At 36.0% G+C, this 19,592-nt stretch overlaps 1 protein-coding gene and 1 long non-coding RNA gene across 6 annotated transcripts in view; one reads left to right on the top strand and one right to left on the bottom strand.

Moving 5' to 3' along the window:
• The window catches only part of CABCOCO1 (ciliary associated calcium binding coiled-coil 1), a 117,313-nt gene that overhangs the window by 88,823 nt on the left and 8,898 nt on the right, over positions 1-19,592 (top strand). The gene's annotated exons all lie outside the window — the stretch shown is intronic.
• LOC118354450 (uncharacterized) overlaps positions 3,228-19,592 on the bottom strand; it is a 40,947-nt gene continuing 24,582 nt past the window's right edge. Inside the window, exons 3-6 of one of the 2 annotated variants that reach the window (XR_007410116.1) lie at positions 13,511-13,583; positions 11,788-11,886; positions 6,865-6,951; positions 3,228-4,907 (exon numbers count right to left, since the gene is read on the bottom strand). This is a non-coding gene — a long non-coding RNA (uncharacterized LOC118354450). The remainder of the gene's footprint in view (positions 4,908-6,864; positions 6,952-11,787; positions 11,887-13,510; positions 13,584-19,592) is intronic. The other variant, XR_004814915.2, reaches the window with a different exon arrangement.

A 19,592-nucleotide genomic window follows, 5' to 3' on the forward strand; every position in this document is an offset into this window, starting at 1 on the left:
TAAAAACTCTTATCTAAATGTTAAAAAAAAAGCAATTCTAGACTACATTTTTAAGCATGAGACTAGTATGATAAAAGCAGTATTTTGATCAAAGTAACTTGGCAATGTTATACACAACATTTGAAGTGAAAAAGGATTAGAGACAAAAAGATAAATGAGGAAATTAGGAAATAGAGAAGTGGTAAAAAAAATATATAGGCTCAGGATATAGCAATGGAAATGGAAAGGAATGAGCATATATATGTAAAAATATTATTTAAAAAGTTAACAAAGAAGTTGATATCAATCTAGATATGAAAGACTAGGAAGGTGAATCAAATCTTGTATGGATTTGATGACAAGAAGATCTGAAAGTAATTGTGCCATTGACATAATTAGAAAAGATATTTTCATAATGATAATAAAGGTTGTGGTGATGACTTTAGTGTTAAATACATTAAATTTATAATGGAATATAATTGATAATAGAATGACAAAGTATAAACTTCCTATAGACAATTGGAGATACATAGCTACATATATTAGAAAGGCCATTGTTTGATTCAGGAGAGGGAACTCTTGTATAATAATTAATGTCTAGCCATCTTTGTGCAGATATGGCTTCTACCACCCACTATGACATCTTAATACAAAGGTACAGAGTCCAAGGTCACATTGCCATATGAATGTGTGCTTTAGGACCAGGCCCCAGACGTGTGTAAATAGTGGAAGAGAAACCAGGTTTGAGAGGTATGAGCTAGAAGCTAGTCTATGGAAATTTTTAATAATTATCAGCAGTGTAAAAGTTATTCAAGTCTTGCAATAAGAATTAAATGACATTTTAAAAACTCTAAAATATATTTTTGAAGACTTGGAAGAAAAACCCAAGTGCAAATGAAATGCAAACATTTTATTCAATAAATTTTGAATATGCCATTTTAACTGCAATTTGGGCAGACTTTTGGAATGTTTTAGTTCAACAAGTGAGAAATTACAGCTTGTGATTTGGACTTATATTCAGAGTACCTTCTTTTGTCATTTTAAAATTGATTTATTAAAGAACTGAGAAAAATTCAAAGTATAGTGGAATATGAAACAAGGGCAATACAGATGAGCAATTAAATCAGTAGAAATTATTCTGACATCAATGAGTAATTGTAAGCCCCCCAAATTCAGATCAGAACAAAAGTAGTAATCCAATAAGAAGAAATACATTTTAAATCGAAGCAATGAATAGGCTTCTAGATTGCTTGATAGTCCAATTAGTGAAGAGGAGTGAATCATATGAACACATTGTAAAAAGATTTAAATTTCTTTCATTTTCACAAAAACTACTAACATCAATGAAGATAACATCAAACGTATGATATGCCTCTACAGCGGAGACATCGACACAAATTGATTAATGAGTGCCATCCATTCAACAAGTAACGATTATTTTAAATTGTTCACTGCAGAAAAGAACCTGAAAAGCATCTTAAATTCTGTAAGTCAAATATGAAAGGGAACTTGGATACGGGTTTTCTGAAATTTGACATCAATCCTCAAATGTACATGATACTACCGATAATGAGTTACAAAGGCTGAAATTCCATTAATGAGCTAGAGCAAAGACCAACTAATCTTTACATTCTTTCTATGGAAGATAATATTACAAAATCGTTGTCATGTGAAGAGCTGATTAGAGTATGAAACCCAAAAAGTAGAGTAAAATATATCACAGATGTGAGGTCAAGCAGCTAATGATCTTTAACTTATTTTTCTGTTTTGTGATATTTTTAGAATTTATCAGCTTTTTAAAAAGATTCTATTTATTTGAGAGAGAGAGGGAGAGAGAGCACGAGCAGAAGGAGGAGCAGAGGGAGAGGGAGGACGCAGACTCCCCGCTGAGCAAGGAGCCCAATGTGGGACTCCATTCCAGGACTCCAGGATGATGATCTGAGCTAAAGGCAGATGCTTCACCGACTGAGTCACCCAGGCACCCCCATCAGCTTTTTAATATATATAATTTCTCGCTACTACTGTTGTCATTCTATATGTTCACTTTTGCATGTAATTTTGTATCATACCTTAGCTTCGGGCTCCCCAAAACCTACTCTGGCTGCCCCTCGTACATGGTTCTCACTGGGTAGAGGAGCAGGGACACTTATTTTTTACAGCTAGAAAGTGATGACATCTGTGGTCCGGAGGGCTTGGAGGACGTTGTGACAGGGAAGGGAGACAGAAGTAGCTGTCAGATTTCAGCACAGCTCAGACAGGACTTGCTAAAGATACAAAAGGTGAGCGAGAGGGAGGAATTGCAGATGGCCCAGGGATTCTGATTTGAACAACCAGATGCATATTAGCACCATTCCTTGGAAGACTGGGGAAGGAACAGGTTAAGGGAAGAAATGAAGAGTTCCTTTGGACATGGTGAGTTTGTCATGATCTCCCCACTATACCACACCGCCTTCTCTGTTGCTTATCAATTGCACTTCATATTATAGTCACACCCACATCAGACTATAAACTCAAGGAGGGTAGAGAACTCACTGCTCTTTGCCCTCCTGAGCTTAAAATTTCCATTCAATTGAATTTAACATGTATTGCACCAAACACATAGAAGATGCTGTACCAGAACTAGTTTTAAATCCTTTGAATCAAACTTGCCCTACAAAAAATGCAAATGCATGAGAACCCAGGTTTAGAATGAAGTAGACCAGATTTAACACCTTATTTCTGTCTCCTGCCAATTGTGGCATCTTGGAAAAATACCATAACCCCTCAGAGCCTCTTGTTTCTCATCTAGAAATCAGAATAATTATCCTTACCTTGTAGGAGTATCACAAGTAAAAATAAAACCATGTATGCAAAATGCTTATCACAGTGAGAAGCACCCATGAGCACTGAATAAAATGGTAGGATGCGCTTGCATTTGTTTTCTTGCTAATACGGATAATATCTATAGCACAGACATCACAAAATCAGTGTACTAGAAAATGTTGAGAAAGAAAAGTTACACTTTCAGCATAAGAACATATCTTAAATTATTTCAGGAAAAGATAATAGGCTTCTGCACTCTTTCAGTCCTGAAAAGGGGGAGGGGACCTAAGTGCTGTGAGCAAGAATAGAATGAATTTACCCAATTCTTTACTGCACTATTTAACCTCTGCTTTCTTAATCATATGCACAGCAGGGGAAAGGATGTGCTAAAACAATTCATGTGTCATGAACAAAGCAGCCGCAGATTTTAGCTCAAAAATCACACTAGGAAAACCACCAGTTGGAAGTAAAGTAATAAGGCCAAATTTATTTTTTTAATTGAGTCTTGAGTTACAAGCAACCCTTTAATTACATTAATCAAGTAGGCTTCCTCTCAGCAAAGGATGAGGGAACTGCATTGTTCTAACTTTTACTAAACTTATTTTAAAAATTGCTGGCTATTATTGGGACATATGGAAAACAAATCCTTTGATTTCTTTTTTTATTTTTTCCCCATCATTTCAATGTAGCTATAGCAAAAGACAAACATACACTTACTTCTTAGACATGACTTACTCCAAAAGACTACAAACCACATTTTAAATTTAAAACATGTAAATTTTTAAAACATTAGCAGTCATCAAACAAAATTTCATTTTGTTGTTAGACTTCTACATAATCATTTTCATTTCCATAGCTCTCAGCTTTGAATTTTTGATATAATTTCCCACAAAATCCCCCCCAAAATGGGTTCTACCAATTAAATGCCAGTTAGCATGTTACTTGCCCCATGTGACAAGTGGCAAACACAAGGCACATAGGAAATTAAATGACTTGCCCAAAGGTTATGTAGTTAATAAACACTAGAGCTGGGACTAAACCCAGACCCATGTGACCCCAGCTTTTCACCAACACTGTGTACATCTCTTATCTGGGAATGTGCTTCTTACTCTCTCTGTTTTTGTAAAGGCCACTTTCCCTGTCTATCTCTCTGTCTGGGATTTTTCCCTCTCTATCTCACCCCATCTGCTTGCTAGCATTATTTATTCTTTCGGATTTAATTCAGGCACTATCTCTTTTACATTTTCCCTGAATCTCTTTCCCTCTTCCCTTCCACCACAATGAGATAGTTCTTTCCTCTAAATTTCTAGGACACCCTACATATACTTCTAATAATTATTTCACTCTGCAATTTACTGTGTATGTCATCTCTACAAGCCCCACCCACCCACACACTAGATTGTGACCTCCTTGAAAGTCGAGGAATGTGTATTAGTTGTGTCTGAATCCCCAGGGCCTAAGCAGTACTTGTCTCATTAGTGCATGCTCAGTAAAGGTATGCTAAACATGATTGTATATATGAGAGTTTTAGAAACATAGACTGCCTTGTTTTCTGAGAAAAAAAAATATGAAATATTTAAGGGGGAGCTGGTAGATTAGCTGAACTTTTGAAGACCTGTAGGATTGATATTGATATCTTTACAGGAAATGTAAAGAAACAAATAATATTTCTGGCATTGCCAGTCATACTTTGAGAATGCAATAAAATAATTAATATTTTACAGTAAGAGCCCTAAAAGTATACATGAAACATTCTCTCTCATCTTTATAAATGATTATTGCCATGTAATTTACACATTGTTCAAGTAAGTATGACAAACATGGCATGTTTTCAATCAGTGTCACCAACCAGCCCAGCAACAATCCATTTGATCTAATACTTCATAAATGAGACTTGTTTGAACCAGGTGGTTGGTTTCTTTCAGATAACTGAGGATAATCTTGGTTCTTAATCAAACAAAACCAGTCCTTCAGTAGGCGGCACTCTTGTGTTGCGCTGGCGTATCAGGCCTCCTCACACCAGGAGGTGCTACAGGGCCAGAGCTGATGTCCTCAGAAAGGAAATGCCATCCGCCTGGGTCCTTACTTACTACCATGCAGCAATCATAAAGGAGCTCAATCTCCATCTAAGGAAAAATAAAAATCATCTGTGTCTTAGTAAAAAATGGAGTTAAATGAAACCACTAATTCAATAAAGTTGAAGTAAAATATGACAAACACTTTGGGAGGGAGGTTCTGTGGTGCGAGTTTACGTTTCCAAATGCACACCTATATTCTGCAGACCTATATTTAAGTATATCAGCCATTTGCTACTTTTCTCTTGAATTAACATCTTGTCCTTTGAAAGAGTAGCAGCATTTCAGTGCTATTCCTGTATGTGTATAGTCAGTAATGTTTGTCAAGAGCTTTGGGAGAAAGGACTACACAAATGTCAGTAGTTATTAATATTTGGATTTTTAAAATATATTTATGTATCAATGTGTTTTCCATAATCTATGACCACAGGCCTATTTGTATCCCTCCAATTATAAACATTTTAAGTAAAAATAACCATTAACCAACAACAGTATTTCTTCTGTTCCTTATGATCAAAGTAATATTTATCAGCAATTAACAAGTATGTTCAGCTTCTTCAAGAGCCAAGTTTATTTTAAAATATTTTTATAGTCAAGTGTTTTAATGCCACTTACTCCTCTGGCTTTGGATAATTATTATGAAGAGTGGCTACCTGACAATGGAAACACCCAAATACTCCACAATGCCCTTCCCACCCTTGCTAGTCTCTTCATTTGGCTGATTCCCTAACTAGCACATCATTTAGTCATCATCTAACTAAAGTATGACTAACCCAGTAGTCCCCTATTCTAGCCCAGTTGTGGCCATTTCCATGTATTGTTATCATTGATTTTATATCCCCTGCCTTCTAACTTCACCTCCAGATTGTAACCCCTGTGAGTACAAAAATCCTACCTGTACAGAATGCACCCAGATCAATTGAACTGAACTGAAATCTAATTCTTCCCCAAGAGGCAAAACTCTGCTTTTAAATATGTGATCTGGCATAGCGTACAGCTTACTAGCAAAAAGTCATAGCAAAGCCAGCAAAGTGATTTTCTTGCTCTTCTGTTAAATGATATTTCTACCCTGTTTTCTTTGAAAGATCCAATGTATTAAAAAGGAGGGTGGAGGATAATGAAAGAGTTGGGTTGACCTACCCTTGGTTCTCAAGTTCTCTAGTTCAAATTCTAGTTTAGCTTAAAAAACAAAATTGATTTGAGGACCTCTTACCATGTGCCCCATCCACTCATGCATTTTTAAGAATCATACAAATTCCCATGTTTGGCATTGACTCATATAGGTCAAAACGTAATGATAGTGTTACATGAAGCAATCTACCAATACAGGCCTGTCCTCTTTCTGGCTCAAGCTGGCAACATTAGCCCTTCACTTTTATGTGCACTAAATTTTACTCTAGTTTTAATAATAATAACAATACATATAATAATAAAACCTTGTTTATATAAGAGGTTCATCTAGTTAAAAATGCAGTGAGACTCATGGTACTTTATACGACCCAATTTATATTCCCTTTGATGATTTGAAGGTGATAACTCCGTGTGATTCATTGCCACCTAGTTCTGAATTTCAATAACATAATGACTCATCATGATTCTTACATTTCTTAGAGAACCAGCTTGGCTAAACCATTGCAGTTGTTTTTACTGGGGTCATCTGAACTACGGTTCCCAAAATGCTCATGAAAGGGATATGCTTATGTGTTCTGAACAGCCATAATCTATCATGGCTGGTGCCAGGTCGACACATTATGAGTTAACAGTGTCAGCCCAGTGAATTAGAGCTCTGTTGTAGACCAGCTTGCTACGCAATTATTTCCAGTTCATATCCTATAAATCATCACTCTTCACATGACCATCAGCAATTTCCATCTAATATTCTAAACATCCATGTTTTGTGTTAATTGTGCCGTCTGATTCTGTACCTAGAACAATGTGACATGACTGGTCCCGATAGCTTAGAAAATAAATTTCACTATCACTAGAACCTATTTAAGGAATATCCTACCTTCTCACATTCTTGTCGAGCTGTTTGGTATTTATGTTGAAATAATAGGAAATGAATTTAAATAGAAACGCTTCTCGTGTCTTATCTCTGCAAACAAAAAAACATAATTTACAATAAATTAGCACAGCAGTTGTTAGTGTAGCTCAGCTTTATTTTGCAATTCTCACACCTAAGCTCACAAGTTGACACTTTTTCTGATAAGGTAATCTTTATAAGGTAGTCCTGTAGGTGATTAAATCTGACAGATGCTAGTGAGATGGTGAAGTTCAGAGATGTAGCAGTGAATGCTTTTAAAAATTCTTGCTAAAATAATAAAGTGCCTTATGATCTACCAGCAGAAAAATCGATCTAATAAAAGAACAAAGTTGTACATTATAACTGTGTCTACAATCAAAAATAAAATTATTTGCCAATGAGCAAGTAAGCCAACCAATTATAACAAAATAAACTGTAAGGAAAATAGTATTTTTTAGAAAAAAGAATAACTGTAAAATATTATCTTCCCAGTTGTTTCTTAGTATTTACCATCACTGCCAAGATGAACAGAATAAAATGCTTCAAATGCAACTAGAAGCTAAAGAAATAGAAATGTGCCTTTTCATAACATTTTGATATTCTATCCATTCTTCAGAACATTACTTGAACACCAGATCCCTCACAGGTAAAAGCTGCATCTTCTCTTAGGGCAATGATGATAATCAGGTGGCTGATGTTTCCAGTGATACTCCAATCCTAAATCTGTTAAGATTCAGTTGTAGATTGTATAGTTAGATTAGCCCAATTAATACTATGGCTTAGTTTTGCAATTTACCTTTATTATTTGAATGGTTTTAGTCCTGGTTTCTTATTTCTAGCAGGATTTCGAAACAGTAGCTCATTGTCCTTGCTTGTTTTTGATTACTTAAATGGTGTTAGCTTTGCTGCAATCGATTGATACTATAATCTGTTGAAGCACTATATTACAGCATGTGCTGTTTTCTGATTTTCTTATCTAAATATCAGTTGCCTAATGTATGGAGTTCATTTATAAATACGAGGAAGTTCCCCGAATCAAGTAAATTAACATGCTGGGCCACATTCTCTGGCTTCATTAGCAACCCCTCATGCCAAGGCTGTGTTCATACAAGTGTGAAAACCAGAACGATCCTTCAAGGCTTTTCCTGGCCTGAATAATTCCTTCATCAAGGAAGAGGCTATGCTCATCCTTATATTCCAGTCCTACCACCACAATCTATTCATTTGGCATGACTCCATCTAACACAGACACCTTTATAAAGAATCCAACCATTAATAGGGGAAGAATATGTCAAGTCAAGAAGCCAGGCTGGACACCCAGATGAGGAGCAGTCTGAGTTATAAATCAGAGTCAGTAGCCAAAGTTGGGGGCATGGGCTGGTGGCAGGGAGAAGATACAGAAAAAAAAAATCTCAAAATTTGGCACCCTGTATGTCAGTAGACTTGCAGAGCAGGGGGGAAATGGTGATAGAATGATCTATTGACCACAGTGATTTCCTACATTTAATTATTCAATAAATATTTATTACGTTCCCGTTATTTATCAGCTGCCTACCAGGAAGTGAAGTGGGGAACAAAATAGACCAAGTCCTTACCCTGGAGAGATCTTTGTTTATCATTATTGTAGACATAAATAAATGACATGAAAATATATATTGAAAAAAACAAGCTTACACTTTTAAGCTGTTTCTACATGCCTGGCACTGTGTAAGTGCTTTACATATATTGATTTAATCTTTACAAAACCCAGTGGTAGGTAATTCCTTATCCCCATTTTCTAGATGAGGACAGTGGCCTTTGTTGTAGGACTACATATGAACAAGCATCCTCAGAGAGCTGCAGTTATGCCTTTTACTTGTAGCAATGACTGGGTTTCAATATAGCAGGTGATATTTTTGGTGCAAAGAATTTTAAAATAAAACTTGTGCTTTCTGTTTTTCACTCAAAAGAAATGAATGATTCAAACTATGAAAACAGGTGTCTAAAATCTGTAAGACAGAACAAACACTATAGTCCCTATAGGACAGCTGTTGAGATAGAGCCAAAGCACCACCGGGTCTCTGCTAGAAGAGTAACGTGGTACAGCTGTCTAATTCCTTTTATGAAATGGATGGGACTGATCAGAAATTAGAGCCACAGGATGGATGATGAAACTCGTCCACAACAGAAAGAATATCTCATTCACTCAGGTTTGACTTTAAAATTATATCAGCCATGAAAATTATTTCACTGTCTTCTGTCGGAATCGGGCTATATTTAATTTTAATCATTAAAATGTAAAAATAATAAAAGGCACCAAAATAGTCTATAGTCAATTTTCTGATAAAGCAAATTTGTTTTTTCCTCCATTTGTGATTTAAATGGCCTCCAGAAAGTTTTTTGGAACTAAGTGTTAATTAAAAATATGGAAATGGATTTAAAGCACATTACAGCACACAGTGGAAGACTAATCACAAGAGATTTGTTCACACAACTGGACTCATTTCTCAATGTGGTTTTTAACTGTCTAGGTTATTGGTTGCTTTTCTCTACGTGCCCGTTCCTAGAAAAAGACTGTGATTCCAAATAAAACAGTCGTTACAATTACAACAAATGAGACCAAGTACGATCTGAGCAGGAACATGCAATTCCAGTCTCCAACAGCAAACTGATGCTCCCATATTTTCCTGCTTCCACAAATGAATTAAGCATGTTCTCAAATTTATTTATAAACCAAAGGTCTTTTACATCTTGCCATCTTAAAAAAAAATTACAACTTCCATGTCTTACTTTTGTTGAGTTATTTTGGAATTATGCACAGTAGGGCTGTGAGGAACCAGTGAACAAATTCTTTCTGAAATTCCCTGAGAACTTATGCTTTCAGATCCCTATGTGCATACATCATCTTATTTGTTCTAATCCTGTATTTTTCACCTGTAAATCAGAGAGAAACAGTTTTGGGATTCCACTCCCCCCCAAAAAAAGAGTGGGGTTCCACTTGCTGCCAAGAATTAGGTGAATGGGCTTTGGAATCAAATAGATCTGGGTTCAAGTTCTGATGGAATTTGCCATTCTCTAGTTGTGTGACCTTGACCAAGTTACCCAGCCTCTGTGAGCTTTAGGTTCTTCATCCAAAGAATGAGCTCAATAAAACCTCTCCTCACAAGGTAGTATGAATTGAGGGACCCAATATTTATAATGTGCTTTCTAACTAGCCCAATGCCGGGCTCAGAGTAGATTCTCAATAAACGGAGAGCTTCTTTTCTTCATCAGCAATCTTCATTTTTCTGGATGGTGGCCAGTGCTGCTACAACTCCAATAGGTAACATTCACATTGTTTTGAGAATTGGGGATGCAAGTGGATGGCCCATGAAGAGCAATACGAATCATGGACCCTGGAGTTGGGCAACTCAGAAAATCCCTAGATTTTCTGATGATAATGTTACTTCCATCAGGAGCTGTGTGGGGGGAAAGTGGTATCTCTGAGGAATTCTTTAGAATTTTAAACTATACTGTGTAAAACAACTAATTAGTCAGTTTAAGCAATGCAGTCAAGTGAGTGAAAGGTGGTTTTGTTTTTTGGCATGATGGTAATCAAGCGAATACTCTAGGACTCCATTCATAACTGAGAAATACAGGTATTGCACTGATGCAACAATAAACCATTAGATTTGCTTCTCCAAGTGGTACAGTTTTTCATGTTAAACTTTTAAAACTGAATCATAGCAGATCAAACAAATTGGCAGCCCTGAAAATTTTTGAATGAATCGTTACCCTAATGGAGTATTTAACACCTAATGAATGCTGCCTTTGTACAAAGACCTGAACTAGGGCCCCAAGATGAATGACATGGTCTCTGCCCTCAAGTTGTTTCCACAAAGTGGTGGGAGATCACTGAGGCAAGGCTATAACTTAAAGTACAATGTAACAAATACTCTGCCAGGGGAACAAGCAAAATACTCTGAAGCACAAAGGAGATCAAGGAACACCTCATTGAGGTAAGTGAGCTAGCCTGGAAGGGCAGATGGAATATTGATTGGCCAGATTGAGGAAGAAATGCCCTCACAGCAAAGAGGACAGCACAGGCAAGACTCACTGCTGGGAAAGCACCTCCATCCACACTGGCTGGCTGGCTGGCTGTTTTTCTCTTTTCCCATAATGAATGTTTATTGAGCACCCACTATGTTGAAAATACTGCGCATAGTGGGAAAGTAATAATCCAGTATGGCCAGAGTTCAAGATCTCTGAAGGCAAGATCCTGGACCTGGAGGCTACATGGTGAGCATTGTTAAGAAAAAGAAAGGGGGCAGAGGTGACACACTTCACAGAGGTGCCTTCAACACCCGATTTAATGGTAGGGCCGAGAGAGAGGAAACAACTGAAGACAACCTCAACATTTTGAGTCCAGAAACCAAGAAGCTGGTGATGTCATTGAGAGATAAAGAAAATGAAGGAGGAACAGGTTTGCAGAAGATAATTAAGTCGAAATAAATGGACAAGCTATGGCCTGTCTAAGATTCCATTAAGTACTGAGACTGTAATCCAAATATTCTTCTACATCATGACAGAAAAATACTGAATCTGAGGATCTGCACAGGCTGGCAACTTTGAGTCTTGTATAAATAGAGAAAAGGCCACTTGAAATTTAGTAACATAGGATATAGCATCTGTAACTGAACTAGAGATGACCTAGTCTAACCCCCTAATTTTACAAATAAAGAAAACATGCTCCAGAGATACTCTCTACTGAGTGGCAGAGTTAATCCAGATCTCTGACTATACATGTAAGGAGGGTGGGATTGGGGTCCAGATTTCTAAAACATTCAAATCTGAAATACATATACCACGTAAATTTTTCAGAGTTGCTGTGATTTCAGTTTATTTTTACCATATCATAGGCGGAAGGTCTTTTTTGCAAAAATGTATTACCATGCGGTGCCACCAGTCACAAAACCAGTTTTGTAGTTAATTTCCAATAATTCAGATTCCACAAAAAGCCTTGGAAACTTATAGGACCTAGAACTGTTCCTAGGAAGAAAAGACGAGGCTTCTTTTAGGTTATTGAAAAAATGACAACCCCATGTATATAATAATTGGCTGCCCTGCATGGAAGGAAGGGCCTGGGTGCTCCCTGAAAGAGCCCTGTTTCCAGAACACCAGGCACACAAGAGTAATCAACAGCAGTTTTCTCCGAAGCACGAAAATCCTGCCCTGCTGATCAAAGAAGAATGACTACTGCACTTAAAGAACCAGTTAGTGGAGATTTTAAAGGGAGCGGTGGGGGGAGGGATGGTGAGGGAGCTAGGCCCAGGGGGAAATATTTATAACTGTGACAACATGTTTCCTTGTAATAATTTATGAGCCCACTGCAGAAAAAGGAAACACACAAACTATGAATAAAATATCTAAAATGTAAACATCATGCCTTCTGTGAATTTTCTTTAGTTAAAAATTAAGGTTGAGGTTGACTAAAGTAAATGACTACATTTTCGTGGTCTCTTATTTCCTTGATGCTAAGGGTTACCAACTGATTTACAACTTCCTGTGTTGTTTTTTAATCTATATTTGTCAGCACATTTTTAATGTCAGATTACTTAAAATAGACATCTTGGGTCTAAGAGGTCAGGAATAATAATATTATGTTGACTTCTTTAAAGACTTCATGGCACTCTACAAACATTCTAGCTTAGCCATAAAAAAAGCTTTATATTTCTAAATGAAATTAATTCAATATAGTTTTAAGAATTTTTTTTTTTTTAGTTTTGGAGGGTGTTTTTGCTACCAACAGATGATGACTTCAGGACTGAAGTGCAAGTCAATTGGTATGCTTTGAAGTTAAGTAAATTACATGGATAGCTTTATCCAAATAGTTTCAGCCTCCTCTTACTCAGGTAATTTAAGCTGTGAAAAATAACAGGAAGTCCATGAAAAGAGAAAGACTAGAACCGAAGACTTAGGGTTCCTTCACTTATCGCACTTTCTCTTCTAAGCATTATGACTTATTTTCTCATGTGATTTCTGCAAATTCCAGGTAGTTGTTCAAAACGAGTATTTGCAAATATAAAGGCCATGAAACTGTTTCATCTTCACGAAGCTATCATAAGATATAATTAGAATGCAGCATATGTAAAATCAATTGTTTAAATTTATATTTGATAATTCAAAACAGGCTTTCCACAAAGTTAATTGCATAACTCATCTTTTTCACACTAACTAATTTACAGATACTGATCCTCAATTCTTAAAACATGAGATGGAGTATTTCCTCAATATTAAATATTAAAAACCATCCAGCTTTAAATAGAATGCCAAGATGAAACCAAAACACGTTTATCCATGATCAGAACTGTTTGAAATACTTTACACTGAGTTCAAGGATATGCCTTTTAGAGTGTAACTTAGTAAGCTAAACAAATATACTCTGAGTGGCTTTTTAAAAATATCTTTGAAAAGCATTAGGTATTTTCCAACTATTTATCATAGAACCAACCATACTTTCCTTCTCTCACCCTGAGGAAGTTGCAAGATAAGGTCTTAGATTGCTAAGAACCAAAAGTACAGTGTTGAACTTAGCAGTTTCAAGAGCTCTGGTGTTTCCATTTTCACCAGAAGGACATGCTAAAAATGTGTCCTATGTGCCATAACTCCTTACCTTTGACAACATCTGTTGAAGGAAATCTTTTGGAAGTGAACTCAGTCTGGACAACCACAGGCCACACTGGATCCTGAAAAGATGAAAAGAGTGATCAGTTGGGTGGGGAAGGGAAGAGAGGCAGCTTTTCTAATCTTGAAAGTTAGATGTCAACGTTCTCCTTTTTTAAATAGGTGGTTTGCCTTTCTCCTGATCATGCCACAGAACAACTCACTGTGTCATGCTATCTAGGTTTCCAGAGAGAAGTTATTTGGGTCCAAGGAATTCTTCAAGTAAGATAACATTGGATATATGTTTGGTAATTCAAAGGCTGTGACTATATAGAAACAAGGGTTGGGGATCCCTGGGTGGCTCAGTGGTTTGGTGCCTGCCTTTGGCCTAGAGCGTGATCCTGGAGTCCTGGAATCGAGTCCCGCGTCGGGCTCCCTGCATGGAGCCTGCTTCTCCCTCTGCCTGTGTCTCTGCCTCTCTCTGTGTGTCTGTGTATGTGTATCTATCATGAATAAGTAAATAAAATCTTAAAAAAAAAAAAAGAAACAAGGGTGATGGCGACGTGTCCTTATTAACAAACTCTTCTGCATTAACTGGACTCTTGGGACAATGTTAACAATTTCATATAGAAATAGCATGGACGTGTACTCTCAATATGGCTACCCTATTCTGTCTTCCAGTGCTGGCATTAGAACGATGATCCTTTCAATAATAACAGTAATTATAAATAATAATAAACCCACCTTTGGGTTTAATAATACTTTCCCTTTGAAGAACTCCCAGAATTTTCATCCACATTATCTAATTTGTGCTTGAAACAATTCAATGAAGTAGCCAGGTAGCAATTATCATTATCCTACTTTTACAGATAAACAAACTGAGGCCTAGGGATTTTCTTAGCATCACACAATTAGGAATAGAGCCAAGTCTAAAGCCTATAATTCAGTGGTCTATCTTCCAGATTATTGCCATCTTTAGAAAATATCTGGGTATCTGAAGAACTGTTCTATCCCTCAGGAAATGTTTACACCAGAGCCAGATCAAAACATCTTTTCCTTTTAAATTGCATTTACACTACAAGAAGGTACTTTTTTTCAAATTCATTAGAGAGGATTTTGTTGTCTGAGGTCATTAAGATAGGAGAACTCAGATTTCTTTTCAAATTATAATGTTGGCCTTAAAAACAGAACTATGCTTGGAAATACTGAAGACATCTAAAATATTCTGAATCAGTTTCTTTCATTATTTCACTTTTTTAAAAAATTTCAAGCCCAAGTTAAACAAGATCAAATCAAAAGATATAAATAAAAATGGGCACTAGGTGTTAACTTGAGTGTCCTAGCCAGACTGCAATTTGGTTTACTGTGGCCCTGCCAACTTAAATTCCTCCTCACCACTTCAGCTGGAATGGGTAGTCTTCATTTCCTGTCCTAACTTGTCCTGTGTCACTGGTCACTGTTGAGGTGATCAGCATGTGGATCTGGTGGTCTCAAAGCTCTATTAAGTTATAGATGTTCAAACTGCCAGTATGTTGTGCATAAAAATAGAAGTTGCTATTAGATGTCTATTCATACCCTGCAGAAGCCTGGCAACATTTTGAACCTTTTCAAAATGTAAATACTGCATATTAAGCACAGGAAAGAAAATTAATGTGCTGCATTTGCAAATTTATTTCCAAGTCAAAAATGCAAAAGGGGAGGAGGACTCTTGTAGCAGAATTGATATTCTACATTTATGGGGTATATTAAGAAGTTTGTAATGGCCTGAACACAAAAGAAAACACTTTAGAAATGGATTAATTGAAGTTTCTCTGATAATCTGAGCTTTTGAATTTCCTCTCTTTTGATTTTAAATTTATGGCCTCAGTATGACATTACCAGAGTTTATTGCATTTTGCAGGTGGCACTCATATGTTGGTTACTTTTTGTGTAGTATATTGTGGGCAAGGGGTTACAATTTTTGTTAAAAATTTCCAGAACCACACATGTACCTCTTCATTAGACTTGCAAATGAGTAATGCCTTTTTTCAAGGGGAGAAAATAGTTAAAACATTACAGGAATTTTGTGCCTTTTTTCCTCAATTAGTATTGGGAAATGTTTGCAATAAAGTTTGCTTTTTGAAACTTTGACATTTTGTAGTAAGTTTTGATTTACATATGAAGTCATCATCTGACAATTTGAAACAAATGTCTTTTTAAAGCATACCAGTTTTTTTTGTATGTATTTCTATCGCTCCAAAAAGGTTTAACAGATTTATCTTGCTTTCTGCTGTTCAAAACAGTGGAAAGTTGTCATTTCAATTGCGTTTTTTAATATCTTGGATATTTTAATAATTGGATTTAATAATTTAACAATTGCCACCTTGATCATAGATTTCTTCAGTACAACCACTACCCACAAATCCATCCACACTTTTTTCCAAAGGAAAAGAATAAAAAGTAACAACAGATAAAAACAACACAATAACAAAAACAGTATGCCAAAGTTGATACAATCATTAATATTAACACAAAAAGTAGAAAAAGAAAGCATGAAGTAACACAATTTTCAGATAAAACTCTTATACTTCTTCTCAGACACAGGAAGATCTGAAGCAGATTCTAATTCCTATAAGCATTCTTTAAACCTAAACTGACCCTGTACTTAGTTCCAGGAGGATTCAAAATTCCTATCATTATTCCCATGATAGATGTCCATTTCATATTGAATATGTAAAATCTTAAAAGGATTCTAGTGATTTTATTTGGCTTGTAAAGTAAAGATCTTGGATTTTTTAAGACCTACATAATGTTTCAGCGATGAAATTTTGTACTTACGAGTATTAAATTATGCCAAAAAGCCATTTACTTGATATTCTTTAAATACCATAGCACAATTCAACTAAAGCTCAGATTGTAAACCATCTTAAATAACACTAATGCAGTGTGCACATAATGAACAATATAGCTAACTTAAGTTAATTTTCATGTAACAGATAACATCTGGGGGAAATGTATATTGGTAAGTTATGCAAAACTAATTTTCTAGCGACCACATCTGTAGATGTTATTTATTGTATGTTCACTTAACAGTCCATTATTCTGTTTAGAAATCTATTCTCTTCTTTATTAGAGCTTTTAATGTACTCACCTTGGTTCAAATGGTCTGCTCATTATCAGAAAAAATATAAATGGCATTCACATGGAACAACATGATTGTTTTTATTATATCCATTTGTGTGCAAGCATTCAAAAATGGCAAGAGAAACACATTTATTGCTTTACATTCAAAGTAATATTTAGGGGGTATTTGAAAGTCAAGCAAAACCAATCATTTGGCCAAATGGATGTATGTGTATAATCAGAAACTCCTGATTTTTAATCTCAGCATTAGGCCTCAGGCAAGTCACTTAAAGTCTTTCCCTTTGTTTCCTGATCTGAAGATTATGGGTGCTATTCTCTTAGAGAAGAAGAAAGGGTGCTTTGCTAAATCAGGCTACCAAAGAAGAGTGTTTTTTTAATAAACATACTTGATCCTTTTTCTGTTTTTATTTTCCTAGGTTTAAGAGGTAACATATTAGACTTTTGAGGAAAAAATATGAGACAATTACAATGCTACAGGAATGTATAAAAATAGTTATAAAACTAGCTTTATTTAATTTGCCTCAACTATTCATAGACTTGAGGAAATTATAACGTTCTTTCAGAAAATCTAACTTAATAAAGCTGACCATGTCTTTCTGTTTTAAATAGATTTTATTACAGAACCAGTGATGTTGTAAAACATGAGGTTTTGTTAAAAAAAATACAAAGGCCTAATTGTATTTTTTTAAGAAAGTATTGCATCAGACGGTTTCATTTAAACATATTTGCTGGCTCTGTGCTCTCACCACAATTATTGATTCTAATTTTCCTTAAACTTGTTTTTTAAAAAGACTATTTAATGGGGGAAAAATCACTATGATACTTCTGGCACAATGTTTATTTCAAACTATATATTTGACAGTGTGCCTTCTTATTATTAGTGAGATGACTCTGTATTTACCCCCATCTGAAATTGGGGCATTTCTTTCCTTTCTAGTATCTTACTAACAAAGCCAAATGTAACTCTTTGTGAAAGAGAAAAATGTAGCCCTGATTTGGCTCATTGATAGTATGCAAAACACACTAAAGAAAAGAAATTCTCAGCCCAAGTTTTTGTGCAGGAATTAAATCAAATGAATACCTGTCTGAGCTATATTCATAAAAATCAAGCAAAAGAGGTTCTTGGGATAAATAGGAGCTTCACTCCACCAAAAAAAGTAATAATGTGGGGCTGGGAGTGGTCCAGGTTCCCAAGTATGTGACCAGTACACACACACACACACACACACACACACAAACACACACATACACACACTACCAGTGCCAAAGACTAGGAAAAAACTAAGTAGTCGGCAGGTAGTTCAGATGAGCCTTGTAAAGAAATCCAGGCCGGAGAGGTGTGAGGGACAAAATGAGAAACTTGAGATACACAATGAGAACACAAATATTTGTTTGCACTCCTGTGTATGATCCGATGGAAGAAAGGGCATGAGGAGGTACGGGATGGAATCTGCTACCACTAGGATGCAGAAGCAATCTAATGTGAATTTCCACCAAGGGATCAGAAAAAATTAGCAGAAAGTCTGATCCTCTGTGCAGAAAAGCAGAGCTGTAAGACAAATTTGGCAAGAGTAACAAAATAAGATTCTGCTTCATTAAAGGAAATATTTTACCTTGCAGATTAGCTCATGCTTTCTTTCTCAAGGCCTGTAGTAAATTCAGTAAACCCCATTTCATTCTTTTCTACTTTCCAATGGCTAACTCACCACCACTCCCCACCCCACTGAATTCCTCTCCCTCACCCTCTATGAAAGTCTGTACCACTCAGTAAATGCCCCATCATCTGCCCTTGTCTCTGGATCCTGTGTGCAGCTTATTTATTTTACTGATAATGTTGCAAAGGACACTAAATTATATTTAGCTGTTTCATTTTCCCAGCTTGGTAAAATAAAGAGCAATATAAGGTGTGGGAGGATGAAAAAGAAGCATGATGAAAAAGGTACAAATAATTTTGTGGGAAGATGAAAATGTTTGTCTCATTTAGGGGGAAAAATGACTTAAGAACATGATGAGAGAAAAGAATTGTTCTGATATATATATATATATATATATATATATATATATATACTATTTTGATTAACATTTAGTCAAATTAAGAAGGACAATCTGGCATGATGTCACCTAACAGAATAGAGATGAAGTGATTAATAATAATAACTTCCAAGTATGGGGATCCTTGGGTGGCTCAGCAGTTTGGTGCCTGCCTTCAGCCCAGGGCGTGATCCTGGGGTCTCAGGATCGAGTCCCACATCAGGCTCCCTGCATGGAGCCTGCTTCCCCCTCTGCCTGTGTCTCTGCCTCTCTCTCTCTCTCTCTCTCTCTCTCTCTCTCTGTGTCTCATGAATAAATAAATAAAATCTTAAAACAAAAAAAACTTCTAAGTATAGCAACATGATGACATACTGAAAACTATATAGGCCGAGAAGTTGGCACAGCAGGATTTAACTCCCAACCCTGGCACTAGGTGATGATTTGACCCTAAGCCAATCATTTAGTTGTTTGGTTTCCAAATTGCCTTGACTATAAAGTTTTAACACTTCAGTCCTTATTTATACTAAGAAGCAACTTTCTATAAAGCCGAATTAAAATCAATAATATGAATTCAATGCAAAATACATTGGGATGACCAAGTAATAGCTTGGCTTTCAGGACATTCCAAAACCTATGTAAATAAAAAATTTTAGTAATATTCAAATAACAAAACATTATAACAGGTAAGTTATACATGATCGCATGTTTCACATGTAAGTTAACTTGAAATATTGTGGAGAAGTTAGAAATGAATGTATGATGACTTCAGGTTTTTCCAAGTCCCATAGGATGGTAATTATTTGGTGATTTTATGCATTTCCAGAGTTTTGCCTTTAAACTTGTAGGCTTGGGGTCTGACTTTGTCAGCACACATTGGGTTGCTTCACCTTTGGGCCTCAAAAGCAAGCTCATGGGAGCCTACTGTATAAACTAGAACA

The sequence above is a fragment of the Canis lupus genome, chromosome 4 (assembly GCF_003254725.2).
Source record: "Canis lupus dingo isolate Sandy chromosome 4, ASM325472v2, whole genome shotgun sequence".
NCBI lineage: Eukaryota > Metazoa > Chordata > Mammalia > Carnivora > Canidae > Canis > Canis lupus.